This window comes from Balaenoptera acutorostrata, chromosome 21, assembly GCF_949987535.1.
Source record: "Balaenoptera acutorostrata chromosome 21, mBalAcu1.1, whole genome shotgun sequence".
Taxonomy (NCBI): Eukaryota; Metazoa; Chordata; class Mammalia; order Artiodactyla; family Balaenopteridae; genus Balaenoptera; species Balaenoptera acutorostrata.
Genome location: NC_080084.1, coordinates 26,826,104 through 26,840,915, shown reverse-complemented (window position 1 = coordinate 26,840,915; position 14,812 = coordinate 26,826,104). Strand labels below are relative to the sequence as shown.

At 40.3% G+C, this 14,812-nt stretch overlaps 1 protein-coding gene across 8 annotated transcripts in view; it reads left to right on the top strand.

The window, feature by feature from the left end:
• The window catches only part of STOX2 (storkhead box 2), a 209,846-nt gene that overhangs the window by 162,123 nt on the left and 32,911 nt on the right, over window positions 1-14,812 (top strand). Inside the window, exon 1 of one of the 8 annotated variants that reach the window (XM_057537197.1) lies at window positions 11,442-11,579. The exons of the other annotated variants lie outside the window; for them this stretch is intronic. The gene's annotated coding sequence lies outside the window, so the exon portion shown is untranslated. Of the gene's footprint in view, window positions 1-11,441; window positions 11,580-14,812 lie in introns of those variants that run through there. 8 annotated transcript variants of the gene reach the window in all.

Below are 14,812 nucleotides of genomic sequence, written 5' to 3'. Positions count from 1 at the left end.
AAACATGCCAAGACACATAGTAATCAAATTGACAGAAATTAAAGACAAACAAAAATTATTGAAAGCAACAAGGGAAAAACGGCAAATAACATACAAGGGAACTCCCATAAGGTTAACAGCTGATTTCTCAGCAGAAACTCTACAAGCCAGAAGGGAATTGCATGATATATTTAAAGTGATGAAAGGGAAGAACCTACAACCAAGATTACTCTACCCGGCAAGGATCTCATTCAGATTCGATGGAGAAATCAAAAGCTTTACAGACAAGCAAAAGCTAAGAGAATTCAGCACCACCAAACCAGCTCTACAGCAAATGCTAAAGGAACTTCTCTAAGTGGGAAACACAAGAGAGGAAAAGGACCTACAAAAACAAACACATAACAATTAAGAAAATGGTCATAGGAATGTACATATCAATAATTGCCTTAAATATGAATGGATTAAATGCTCCAACCAAAAGAAACAGCCTCGCTGAATGGATACAAAAACAAGACCCATATATATGCTGTCTTCAAGAGACCCACTTCAGACCTAGGGACACATACAGACTGAAAGTGAGGGGATGGAAAAAGATATTCCATGCAAATGGAAATCAAAAGAAAGCTGGAGTAGCAATACTCATATCAGATAAAATAGACTTTAAAATAAAGGATGTTACAAGAGACAAGGAAGGACACTACATAATGATCAAGGGATCAATCCAAGAAGAAGATATAACAGTTATAAATTTATATGCACCCAACATAGGAACACTCAATACATAAGGCAACTGCTAACAGCTATAAAAGAGGAAATCGACAGCAACACAATAATAGTGGGGGGTTTTAACACCTCACTTACACCAATGGACAGATCATCCAAGCAGAAAATTAATAAGGAAACACAGCTTTAAATGACACAATAGACCAGATAGATTTAATTCATATTTATAGAGCATTCCATCCAAAAACAGCAGATTACACTTTCTTCTCAAGTGCACACGGAACATTCTCCAGGATAGATCACATCTTGGGTCACAAATAAAGCCTCAGTAAATTTAAGAAAATTGAAATCGTATCAAATATCTTTTCTGACCACAACGCTATGAGATTAGAAATCAATTACTGGGAAAAAAAACATAAAAAACACAAACACATGGAGGCTAAACAATACGTTACTAAATAACAAAGAGATCACTGAAGATCAAAGAGGAAATCAAAAAATACCTAGAGACAAATTACAATGAAAACATGACGATCCAAAACCTATGGGATGCAGCAAAAGGAGTTCTAAGAGGGAAGTTTATAGCAATACAAGCCTACCTCAAGAAACAAGAAAAATCTCAAATAAACAATCTAACCTTACACCTAAAGGAACTAGAGAAAGAAGAACAAACAAAACCCAGAGTTAGTAGAAGGAAAGAAATCATAAAGATCAGAGCAGAAATAAATGAAATAGAAACAAAGAAAACAATAGCAAAGATCAATAAAACTAAAACCTGGTTCTTTGAGAAGATAAACAAAATTGATAAACCATTAACCAGCCTCATCAAAAAAAAGAGGGAGAGGACTCAAATCAGTAAAATTAGAAATGAAAAAGGAGAAGTTACAACGGACACCGCAGAAATACAAAGCATCCTAAGACACTACTACAAGCAACTCTATGCCAATAAAATGGACAGCCTGGAAGAAATGGACAAATTCTTAGAAAGGTATAACCTTCCAAGACTGAACCAGGAAGAAATAGAAAATATGAACAGACCAATCACAAGTAATGAAATTGAAACTGTGATTAAAAATCTTCCAACAAACAAAAGTCCAGGACCAGATGGCTTCACGGCTGAATTCTATCAAACATTTAGAGAAGAGCTAACACCCATCCTTCTCAAACTCCTCCAAAAAATTGCAGAGGAAGGAACACTCCCAAACTCATTCTATGAGGCCACCATCACCCTGATACCAAAACCAGACGAAGATACTACAAAAAAAGAAAATTACAGACCAGTATCACTCATGAATATAGATGCAAAAATCCTCAACAAAATACTAGCAAACAGAATCCAACAACACATTAAAAGGATCATACATCATGATCAAGTGGGATTTATCCCAGGGATGCAAGGATTCTTCAATATACACAAATCAATCAATGTGATACACCATATTAACAAACTGAATAATAAAAACGATATGATCATCTCAATAGATACAGAAAAAGTTTTTGACAAAATTCAACACCCATTTATGATAAAAACTCTCCAGAAAGTGGGCATAGAGGGAACCTATCTCAACATAATAAAGGCCATATATGACAAACCCACAGCAAACATCATTCTCAATGGTGAAAAACTGAAAGCATTTCCTCTAAGATCAGGAACAAGACAAGGATGTCCACTCTCACCACTATTATTCAACATAGTTTTGGAAGTCCTAGCCATGGCAATCAGAGAAGAAAAAGAAATAAAAGGAATACAAATTGGAAAAGAAGAAGTAAAACTGTCACTGTTTGCAGATGACATGATACTATACATAGAGAATCCTAAAGATGCCACCAGAAAACTACTAGAGCTAATCAATGAATTTGGTAAAGTTGCAGGATGCAAAATTAATGCACGGAAATCTCTTGCATTCCTATACACTAACAAGGAAAGATCAGAAAGAGAAATTAAGGAAACAATCCCATTCACCATTGCAACAAAAAGAATAAAATACCTAGGAATAAACCTACCTAGGGAGACAAAAGACCTGTATGCAGAAAACTATAAGACAGTGATGAAAGAAATTAAAGATGATACAAAGAGATATACCATGTTCTTGGATTGGAAGAATATCACAATTTCAATATTGTGAAAATGACTATACTACCCAAAGCAATCTACAGACTTAATGCAATCCCTATCAAATTACCAATGGCATTTTTTACGGAACTAGAACAAATCCTCTTAAAATTTGTATGGAGACATAAAAGACCCCGAATAGCCAAAGCAGTCTTGAGGGAAAAAAACAGAGCCGGAGGAATCAGACTCCCTGACTTCAAACTATACTACAAAGCTACAGTCATGAAGACAATGTGGTACTAGCACAAAAACAGAAATATAGATCAATGGAACAGGATAGAAAGCCCAGAGGTAAACCCACACACCTATGGTCAACTAATCTATGACAAAGGAGGCAAGAATATACAATGGAGAAAAGACAGTCTCTTCAATAAGTGGTGCTAGGAAAACTGGACAGCTACATGTAAAAGAATGAAATTAGAACACTCCCTAACACCATACACAAAAATAAACTCAAAATTGATTAGAGACCTAAATGTAAGACTGGACACTATAAAACTCTTAGAGGAAAACATAGGAAGAACACTCTTTGACATAAATCACAGCAAGATCTTTTTTGATCCAACTCCTAGAGTAATGGAAATAAAAACAAAAATAAACAAATCGGACCTAATGAAACTTAAAAGCTTTTGCACAGCAAAGGAAAACATAAACAAGACGAAAAGACAACCCTCAGAATGGTAGAAAATATTTGCAAACGAATCAACGGACAAAGGATCAATCTCCAAAATATATAAACAGCTCATGCAACTCAATATTAAAAAAGCAAACAACCCAATCAAAAAATGGGCAGAAGACCTAAATGGACATTTCTCCAAAGAAGACATACAGATGGCCAAGAAGCACATGAAAAGCTGCTCAACATCACTAATTATTAGAGAAATGCAAATCAAAACTACAAAGAGTGTTGCATATGTTAATTTTTAAAATTATGCTTTAAAAATTATAGGTTTTCATGGTCAAAGTGAATGATACCTGATAGTCTTGTGATTGCTTCTCAGTGAACCAGATCGTACTGATCAGTAGAATTTTCTGAAATGATGGAAATGTTCTCTACGTGCTGTGTCCAATATGGTGACTACTAGCGCCATGTAGCTACTGAACACTTGAAATAGAGGAACTAAACTTTTAATTTCGTTTAAATTAAGTAACCACATGTGGCCAGTAGCTACTGTATTACACTGAGCAAATATATTGTATAATCACTGTGATCCTAGGCAACAAAGAAATTCTCTTATTTTCATCTATTCATCATAGAGAGATAAAAGCGAAATATGACTGGCTCGTAGTTTTTGACATCAGGATTTTATGATTTTTTTCCCTAGCTTTATAAACACTTTATTAATAAAGGTGTATGATCTAAATTCTATAAGACGATTTGTGGAGGTAACCCTGAGGATTTACGTCAGCAAAAGAAGTTAGTGGATACGGAGAAGTGTGTGATAATGAATCCAAATAATGTTTTGTTTTCAGTCAACAAATATTTGATCATTTTAGGAGCTGAAACCACTCTTTCGGGTACTGAAGATACAGTGAACCCTGTTCTCATTCTGGGAATAGGGATAGAGTAGCCATTAGTTGCAGTCAGACCAGGGTGTATTGAAATGTCAGGAAAGCAGTCCATGGAAAGACTCAATTTCTCTGAAGCGTGTGTTGGTTTAGTGGCTCACCCCTTTTGACAGATTCTATGGGAGCCTGTAGGAAATATGAATATAACCCAGTACGCCGAGTTCAGCTTCATGATGGAAAGATTTGGCCGGTATTTCTTTACTTTCCACTCCATCTGGACTTAGTTTCAGTCATTTTTCCCCTCTTATTCATAGTTTTCTTGGGAAAGTATTGTGATACCTTCTTTTCATGTGTGTTTACTTTTCATTCCTTAGTTAATTGGAAGCACCTTGAGGTCAGAGGTTAGCTCTGGAGATATGTCTCCTTTGAAAAAATATGGCAGCCTTTGCAACTTCCATATTTTTTTCCCCAATTCCATCTTACAGAGGAGGAATGCAACCCACAGAGAGGATAACTTGGTCATAATTAAATAAGCCAGTGATAAAGTAATTCAGTTTCTCAGCTCTTTGACCTTCTAAATAATTCCAGCTAAAAGAGCTCTAGGACCCAATAATGGTGTATCTTTAAAGCAACTGAAATACTGATGATAACTTTGAAAGCTAATTGGGAAATACCTCTTTCAGGTGTATTTTCAGATGTAGTTGTTGCTTCTCAAATTGAGAGCATATTTGCCTCCAGGGACCGGGGCCCTATACTGCAGGTTTATACAGCCTCAAGATCAACGTGAAGGTCTTTCCAGAGGGTCAGTTCACTTGTAAATTTTGGAAAGTAATGTTGAATGTTGTTTAATGGACACAGTTTTTTAAAATTTCATTATTAAGACAAAAGCGATATGTTAGAGAGTATAATATAGAGCTTGTATGAATATCAGGGAGACTTCCAAACAGAATCTTTTTTTCCGTGTATTGCAAACTTCTCTGGGCATCCCTTCACTATCCTGTGCAATGGAAAATACTGAGTAGAAATGTCTGAGATACATTCAGGTGTGTTGGAAATGAATAGTCCACAAATCCAAATGCTATTGTAATAAAATCATAATTGAGAAGGGTAACCTCTCATTTCCCCACACTTTTCCATAGTTTTCTTACCGCTTAATATCAAAACATGACAATTTAAACTCTGTCTTTTAAACTGAAAACTCACAGTCTCTCTGTTTTTCTCACTTTCATCTTTTTCCTTCCTTGCCTTCTTTGGACATTTGATTAGAAGAACTGAGGGCAGAGAAATAATCTATCCCACAGTGTAATATGGAGAATTGCACATCTGCCTCCTTAATTTATTGTATTGTATCCAAAGTGCATCGGAGAAGCCTTAGAGTTTAATTTTCTTTGGATCAATTGTACAGGGTGTTGTGGAGTAGTGGGGAGATGTCTGCACTAAGAATCAGGAGGTCTGGATGCTAATTCTAGCTTTGCTACTAACTCTGTGTAACCTTGGGCAAGTCATCTTCCCCACTTGGCCCCTAGGATTATCTTCAGTCACATGATAATATACTAGATGACTTTCTGTCTCCTCCAGCTCGAAAATGCTATTCTGTGTTCCTAATCCTATGAGAATTGACCGATCCAAAGACGTTTGAAAATTTTATTAAGTTACATAGAATAGCCATGCTCTTCAGTTTGTGTTCACACTGATGCTCTGTAACACTTGGGATACCAAGTGTATTTGTTCTTTAAATATTTAGTTTCCTTGCCTATACCGTGCTGCATCAGATCCAACTTAATTGAAATTGTTTCTTCCACCGTAATAAAAATGCACATAACTCAGTAAACCCTGGGCTATAAAGGCCTTGAAATCTTTGGAGCTTTCTGTTTTTGAAACCACTTTCACTGAAGTTTTAATTTGTGCTTTTTCCCCAGCTTTTGTGCAACCAGGAAAGTCTGATCTGTTATGGGTGCCCAAGGATTTTTGTTTAGAGGGTTTCGTCTCTTCCCTTTATTTGTCAATTTGAACTAATGTTCTACCCTGGGCACTTCTCCAAATGTCAGGCTATCACCCTAGCACAGACAGTTGGATAGATTCTGGGCAAGTTGTGTTAGGTGTACATGGTACTTCTAGAAATGCATTTCTGATAGTATTGTAATTTTCATGCTGGAAACTTTGGACAGTCCCTTTGTGAAACAGGAAAGTACCTCATATCTCTGGGCCTCTCTCTGTTCCTTGTTTAAGCCCTCTTTGCATCTCATTTGGTCTCTCACAATAATTGGCTCTTCCCTTGTCTCAGTAATTAATTATCTTCTCTCTTTGGATGCATCCCATACCCCATTGCCAGAGTAACCTAAACTTTCAGCGTCAGTAGCACCACTCCCCTGTAAAAGCTTTTAATGCCTTTCTCCTAGAATTTCATGTTCTTCAAAATCTTATCTCGCCTGACTTACTCTTTGGCTTCATCTCTACCCATCTCCTTCGTGACTCCACACTAGCCACGCCAGATAGACCCTCAGCCATGCTCCGAAACCTCCTGGACTCTCTACTCCACATCAGCACTGCTCCACTGCCTGGAAAGACGTCTCCAACTTTTCTCTTCCTCCCCCTTTCCTTACCCATCTTTGGGGTCCCTTAACTGCTGCCTTGTTCCTGAAACACTGCCCAGTTCTCGCCATGCTTCCTTGCCATCTTTCTCTTGTATGAGAAATAACCATCTTTCGCTGTTCTCCTGGCACTCTGTCCCTCTTTGCCTTGAATGACTCAGATGTTGATGCAGAACTGTGAGGACAGGAGCTGTAACTTCTTCATCCTCGTACTGACCTCAGCGACAAGCAGAGAGTCTTCCACGTTGTATTTAATAAACGTTGGTCGAGTTGAACTACATTGAATTAGGGTAGGTTTAATATAATATTGCTACAGACTAGGATTTTTTTTTCTTCCCTATTGGTACAGTTTTGCAAAGGGAAGAGAGTCCTGGCATCACAGACTTCTTTCTCTGTGGTGATGGGAGGTGGAGAAGACCCCGGGGGGGAGCAACGTCTGACCATGCCGTCAACATAGCTTCCCTCTAATGAGCTGCCGTCAGCTTATAAATACTTGTTTTTAGAGATTGTGGGGTTCACATAGGGGTAATGCTTCTTAGGGGGGAGATTGATTAAGGCTATAACAAATAAGTGAAATTTATTGCAAATATCAGGTGGGTCATTTTCTTATTCGTTCAAAGACAGATTCGTTCTTAATCGGATCTTAGGACACCTCTTCTTGCCTCCTCTCCTCTACTCCCCGCTATGAACCCTCTTCTCCTGCCTCATGCTTCTCCCATCCGTACTTCCATACCTTGGTTCATACTTCCTCTCCCCAGGTCATTCATTCATTCAGCACAAATTTATTTATTGCCTGCCGGTGGCTAAGCACCCTTCCAGAGTGTATCTGTATGAACAGACTTGTGCTTGCCAAGGGGGAGTGGGGCTGAGGGAGGGATGGATGGGGAGTTTAGGATTAGCAGATGTACACTATTATGTATAGGATGGATGAACAACAAAGTCCTACTATATAGCACAGGGAACTATATTCAGTATCCTGTGATAAACCAGGATGGAAAAGAATATAAAAAAGAATGTATATATGTGTATAACTGAGTCACTTTGCTGCACAGCAGAGATTGGTACAACATTGTAAATCAACTCTACTTCAATTTAAAAAGAGAATGCATCTGTAAACAATAGAGCGTGCAAAAAATCCTTCTCTTCATGGAGCTCACGCTCTAACTGATGGAACGCCCTTTTCCTGTTGTCCAGATGCTAGGACGAGCTTGTCCTGCCTGGAAGCCATTCCTGACTGCTTCAGCCCAGGTTCTGTCTTCTGCATTTTTAGAGGCACCTGTTACCTCTTCCTCCATTTTGACAGACATTGTCTTGTATTCTTGGTGCTTTTTATGTGCGAATATCTTATCTCCTCGAGTTCATTAGAAGCTTCTTGAGAGTGGAGACCATGTCATTTGTTCATGAAAAAGTTTGTGTACCCATGTATATACCCTGCCTTATGTACACTATCTTAAGTATTTGCAGTTAGACCCCTAATAGATATCTTTAATTGATTTGAGGGCATTTCGTGGCTCACTGTTTTATCAAGTACAGTCGCCCTAAGACTGTGCTGTACCATTAGTCATCAAAGCGTTTTTTAAAGATCCTGTGTGACTGTGTCACTACTGGTGCTGCCACTTAATCCTCTGCCAAGGAACCAGTCCCATGCCAAGCACAGCCTCTGCCTACACCTCACCAGCCGAGGAGATCACCTCTGTGATGTTCTACGTGAGGTTCATAAGTCTTGACTGTACCACTGACGCTATTATTCAGAGGAGCAAAAGGTACCATACGGAGGAGGAGGACTGCTAATTATGTCTGTAGTTGATTCTTGTGTTCATCTCTCCATCAGAGACTGGCATCTGAGACATCAGAGTGCCTTGATTTCTTGCCTTTATTTCTGAGTTGAGGCTAATGAGTGTCCGTCATAAAACTCATCTCCTTATTAGTAGGACTGCAGAAGGAGGTTATGGCTTTGGCGGGTCAGTTGCACCCCTTTGCATGGCCATTCGATGACAGTCCGTGGCTGAGGCTGGAACACGCTCCGTTAGGGGCTAGAGAACTGAGCAAAGGCACCTGCTTCCAGCCTGGGAGCCTCACCTTACTGGCCTCATGTGCTGACAGAGGGAATTGGCTTCCATTTAAAGGTAAAAGTTGAGGGATGGAGTTCCGGTTTTTTTTTAATTTTGTTTCCAGTGGCTATAGTCGACAGGTAGACCTCTGAGGTCTCCTGCCCCAGGTTCAAATCTTGCCTCTGCCACTTAACCAGTTGTGGAGGCTTGAGGAGGGCAATTAATTTCTTTTTAAGATGGTGCTAATAACAGTACTTACCTTAGTGGGTCCTTGTAAAGCTTGGATGAGTTTTTATAGGCGGGCATAGTAGGCCCACATAGAGATGGAAACATACACGCTTGGATATTAGAAAATATTTATCCACTTACTTAACCTTTTCTATGTCATAGAGGAAACTTGAGTTTTTAGCTGTCGAGAGGTGGTCCAGTGACCTAGAGCTGCTTCCCTAGATGCTCTTAGATTGCCAGAGGTCAAGATACCTCGATTTAGATCTTAACTTTTATATAGCACATCATTTCCTTCTTAAGGTGCAGGGTTTATTTATTGGGCATGCCTTCGGACCTTAGAGCGATCAGACTATGCCTAAGAGGAATGGGCTGAGTTAGGTGGATTTTGGTGGATTTATAATGACTACCAACATAAACAAGCTCAGAGAGTGTTGAGTAAATGTGAGCTGTCTGGGGAGGAGGCCCTGGCGCTGGGCCGCAGACTGAGTCATTGTCACGGCGGGGAGCTCAGGTGGCGTATCCAAGGAGAGGAATTAATGCATTGGAAGGCAACATCACAACCAGACGTTTCTGACAAGACGAATATGGCATAATTGATGACGTTTTCTTTCTTTTTTTTTTAATTGCATAAATGAGACCTGATTTAATCGCAGATAATGTGAAAAAGTTCTCTAGGGGTTGAAAGTGTGACAACAGCCAAAAGCCTACCACTGTCTTAGACCAGGTGAATATAGAGTCCAGAGCGGGGGAGGCGGTGGTGCCGCGGGGAGACACAGTTAGAGTCTATCTCGTTCTTCATATGACATTTTTAGAGGGAGTTTGATATGCCCGAGCGGGAGCAAAGGCGAGGAACCAGGAGGGCAGAGGATTTGAAAAGTGTCAGGTGGTAGAAGGAGCTGAAGAAGCTTTATTTAATCATGTTGAGATGGAACGTACCAGCGGATCCATAAATGCACATAGACTTACCCACGGTGTCCCAGACGGTGGGCAGCTAGAGAAGAGACGGCTTAGAATGTAGGCACGGGATTATTATTTGTAGCCATGAGATGAGTTATCAGGCAGAAGAAGGCTCTACGTTGTTCAGCTTTCCGAGGGCAGAATGGGAACCGCCGTGTGGGGTTCCAGGACTCAGCTCGCGGGGGAGGCCTTCACCGGAGGATGTGCCTGGCTTGGACGAGGCCCGAGCTCTGTGGGAAGAGCTCCTTGAAGACGGGCTAAATCACAGGTGCGAAGCCACCCTGTGATTCTGGTGGAGCTTTAGCCTGGCAACCCTTCTAACTCAGAGATTCGGGATAGTCTTGCTGAGCGATGCATTACATTTCTGTACTTCCCAGCTGCAGTCTCATCCTAGACTTCATCTTTATTGTTGGTTAGCTACTGTACTCACGAGGATGTGGGAGAATTTGCTCTGCAGACATCCTCAGCTACCCAAATCTACTTCATTTCGGAGTAGGGGATAATTTATCGGTATCTCTTTGGTTCCTGAGTGGAGCTAGTGAGAGGTGCCTGCTTGGGTATTATTTTGTTTGGGGGAGTTTGGGCAGAATTATTACCAACACAACAGCATTCATGTCCTTCTTAATTATTCTTTTCCTCTCAGACTCCATTTTTTTGTGGTCTTAACGGGATGGTTGATATTCCTCTTCTCCTCTCCTCTCTCCCAACTCCCACCCCTTTTCCGTCTCAAGCCATTTCTGTGTCGTTTCTTGTACTGTAAACAGAGATGAATCATTTTCTCTACGGTTCTGTCGAAATAAGTTCCTCTGTGTGTCCGTGTGTCCGTGGGTGTGGAAATACAATGTGTACACGTGCCTATGCATGAGTGATTCAGCGTGGGGCTCATCAAGCGTGTGGTGCAGTACAAACAGTGCAGTGAAAAGGATGCTTTTGCATAGATCTGGAATGGCTTTTTTGTGCCTTACCGATCTGAGGCACAGAAATTCTAAAAAAGAAAAGAGAAAAAGCAGAGGAAGCAGCAATGTAAAAGAAACCCTATGCATCATCCCACCCCCCTCCCCACCGTGCTTTCCGTGGTGTTGGGAGCTCAGGGGTACCTCACGGGGAGAACGAGCTCTTGACATAGTGACCTCATTCCCCATGCCGCCCTTCTCCTGGCAGAAGCTGTGCTGGCTCCCGGCTGTCTCTGCTGCAAGGCGGCCGGCACTGCATTGGGAATGATGCGACCCAGGCTTGCCAGGACTTGCCCGGCAACTGGAATTTATGACAAATAGCTCGCTGCAGCTAAACTTTGATCCAGGGTACAGTCGAACCGCCTTTTACACACAGGAGGGAGACACGTCCTTCTCTGCAATGAAAAGCCAGCCTTAAAAAAAAAAGAAAGAAAAAACAAAAGAGCACATGTGTCAGGTTTATAATTATGAACTGGTGAGTATATGATGCCGGATCATTGTTAATGTGTGTGTGTGTTTTCTCCAAGCATCTGGAGGTATTTGCCCTTTTCCTTGTTTTCATGATGAAAAGATCTGAGTTGGTGCTCAATGCATGGGAGGGGGCCTGGGCTCCTTGGAGAGGAGGATATGCCCCTGGTAGCCCGGGGCCTGGGGTGCATTCCCAGCCCAGAGTCTCCGCATTGCACAGACAAAGGAGCCCGTACCGACAACCAGAGGCTGTAGCTTTTCTTGGAGTGGTGACTCATTTCAGCTCACAAAGGATTCTGGGCAGGGTAATGAGAAGTCAGGTTGGCTGATCCGTCCCTATGACTTCACTTTGCAGAGAACAAGGCAGAAGAGGAGTGACACTGCAGATTCCCAAGGCACTGCAGTGGGATATTGGCTCAGGACCAGTGGCCATGATAGATGGGACTAGGCATGGGACGGGATGCCAGCTGTTCCAGGCAAATAGGAGGAAAGAATGGGAAAGAGGATTTTTTCCCTCTAAAGTCATTACCAGCAAAGTCCATTCAGAAAGCTTTTTAAAGGTGCTTTTTGCCAGCTTTTGAGCTGAACTTGTATCAGTATCTCCAGCCCTGAATTGTCAGAAGAGCTGAGAGTTCTGGGACTCATTTTTTTTTTCCAAGTAGACATACCAAGGTAAAGTACCAGATTCCTGTTGGGTGCGACATGCCCTCAGTAGCCAATCTGAAATGCTCATTTAGTATATTATGACTTGAAAGTTTACTCTTTTTCTTATTCCAGATTCTAGGACATCTGTTTCTGTTACTGGCTCTTTCTTGTGCCCGAATACTACCCCCTAGCATGCACCAAGCTTTAGCGCCAAAGCTACCTGGGGGGTGGAGCCAGTCCAGAAAGGGTCAGGTAGGTCTCCCCTGCTTTTCTTTCAAGAGTTGTTGTGTGCAAAGAAATATGGTAAAATGTATCCATATTTTGTATGGATATGGATACAAATGTATGGTAATCAACCCCCCTCAATAAGGGTGCCCTGTCCTCTGAAACATGGTCTTGCTGTGATAATCCCTCCGCAATCTTAGGCAGTAGAAGTGCTTCATGGAGGTGCCCACCAGATGCAACCTCGCCAGCATGATTCATGTCACAGCCTCACATCAGAAACTAGAGTCAGCTGTAGGAGGTGCAAATAGGAAATAATTAAACTGCTCCAGATTTCCATCAGCTGTAATATCTCTTTCACTCCTCTGATGGAGGCATTCAGTAAATATTATTTGAAATTTTTTCTTCTCAATATAGTCCCTAAATTTGTGTGTTATTTGGCCTGTTAACCTACATGCAATGCACTGAAATCCAAGAAAGCCTGCTTTATATGCTCAGGGACTGCTTCCGACGTCGGACAGAGGTTTCTATTAACTGCTGAGGAAGTAATCATATTTCATCATAGTCCGTTGTAGGATCCAGATGATTACAGAGCTGTTTTCTTACAACATCCATGGGCTTTTCACACAAAAGCTTTTTTTTTCTTTTTAAATAGTGAGGTGGTAAAATTTGGTTCTCAAATGTACATTACATGCTACGTTTCCAAAGTGAAACTTGGCAAATCTGAAAGCATGGTTTTACGACTTCATCAAATTTATGGTTTTAGCGCTTTCCATTAAAAAAATATTTCTGAGAATGTTAAATGCATTTGTAATAATAATTAGAACATTTTAGAATAATGCAAACCGTACGTTGGACAGGCCCCTCAAACATCTCTTTTCTCTTTGCTCTCATATCCACCCCCATAGCTCACCCTTTCACCGAAGGAAAGAATGCTTGTTTCCTTTCTTTTTGCCTAGTACTTGACATTTTCAAAGCAAAGTTGAGGATGTTGAGTCGGTTTCAAAGGATGTTTGATCACATCATACCATGTTGAGAATATAATGTCCCCACACCCATCAGTTCTACTCATCCTTAAATACCTTATTCAAAATCTCCCTCCCACAGAAGGGCTTTCTCTGATACTCCAGCAGGAGGTCATTTCTTAGTCCTGTTATAGAATTAACTCCTCTAGATAGACAGACAGATAGATATAATTAGACCAAATTCCTATTATAGGAATTATAGGAGTTAATTTGCTAGCCATTCATGTATTTTCTTCTTACATCTCTTCTAAGGACATTTTAAACAGTAATTTGAACATATTATAATTGCTTATATTTCTACACATTTATGTCATGTTTCCCCACCTAAATTATAAGCTCACTGAAGGCAAGGATCAAGATTTGTGCCTTTCTCTACAATTCCCATCTCCTAGCAGTTCTCTACACATGGAAAGCACTCAACAAATAGTTGATTAGGAAGAAAGGCAGTGCAAAAAGCATTAATTTGTCACAGAGGGTGCGAATGATCTATTTGTTCATTTAAATAGTCTTCCCCGGGTAGACTAATGTTGGGGTAGACCTCAAGAGTTAAGTATGTAACTCTAGAAATGATGATTGTTCTTACCTTGAGATATGATTACAGATAGTGCCTTACACTGCTTGTAAAGGATTGTTGTTGTTAAGAACAGATGTGAAGGTGAGTCCCTTAAATATGGACACTGATTATGGTTTATTTGAATAGGAAGAATAATATTATTGGACAAGCCATCCTTAAGTAAAGAGTATGCTAAACTCTAAAGTTTTGTGTGGAAGTCACTCTTTTGAATCCTACAGGACGTTTTCCTTAGAAGAGATAACCATAATGACTTTTTGCCTCCCAGGTTCCATCAGAAATTATTTAGCTCCTAGCATCACTGATCTTTAGCACTAAGAGCATTATACTTAGGTGCTGAGTTTCCTTTCCCTTTCCCAGGTAAAGGATTGGCCCAGACAAAATCTTAAAATAGGCCAACTTTATATACTTGCGACTCTCTATCCAAACAATTTCCCACCTTCTGTTGTTCTTCTCTCTCCAAAGTCCCTACGTAATGCATGTTTCCCATTCCCTTCCAACCCAATAATACATCCCAAATGCTGTATGTTTATAAATATATCTTAACTTTTCTGCCTCCCAGGCAAAATATTCCATTCACTCAGTGCCCATGCTCACAGATAAGAATCAAGAGGTGAGCAATCTGATTAAACTAATTCATACTAGTGTGAGATAGACCACTACCCTCCTAGCCTTTCCATGCCTTAGATGATTTTTTAAAGGCTTTTTTTTAAAGATCAAATGATTTTCCTATTAGTAGAAATTCAAACACCGTAAAAGAGTAAGTTGAATAAATTT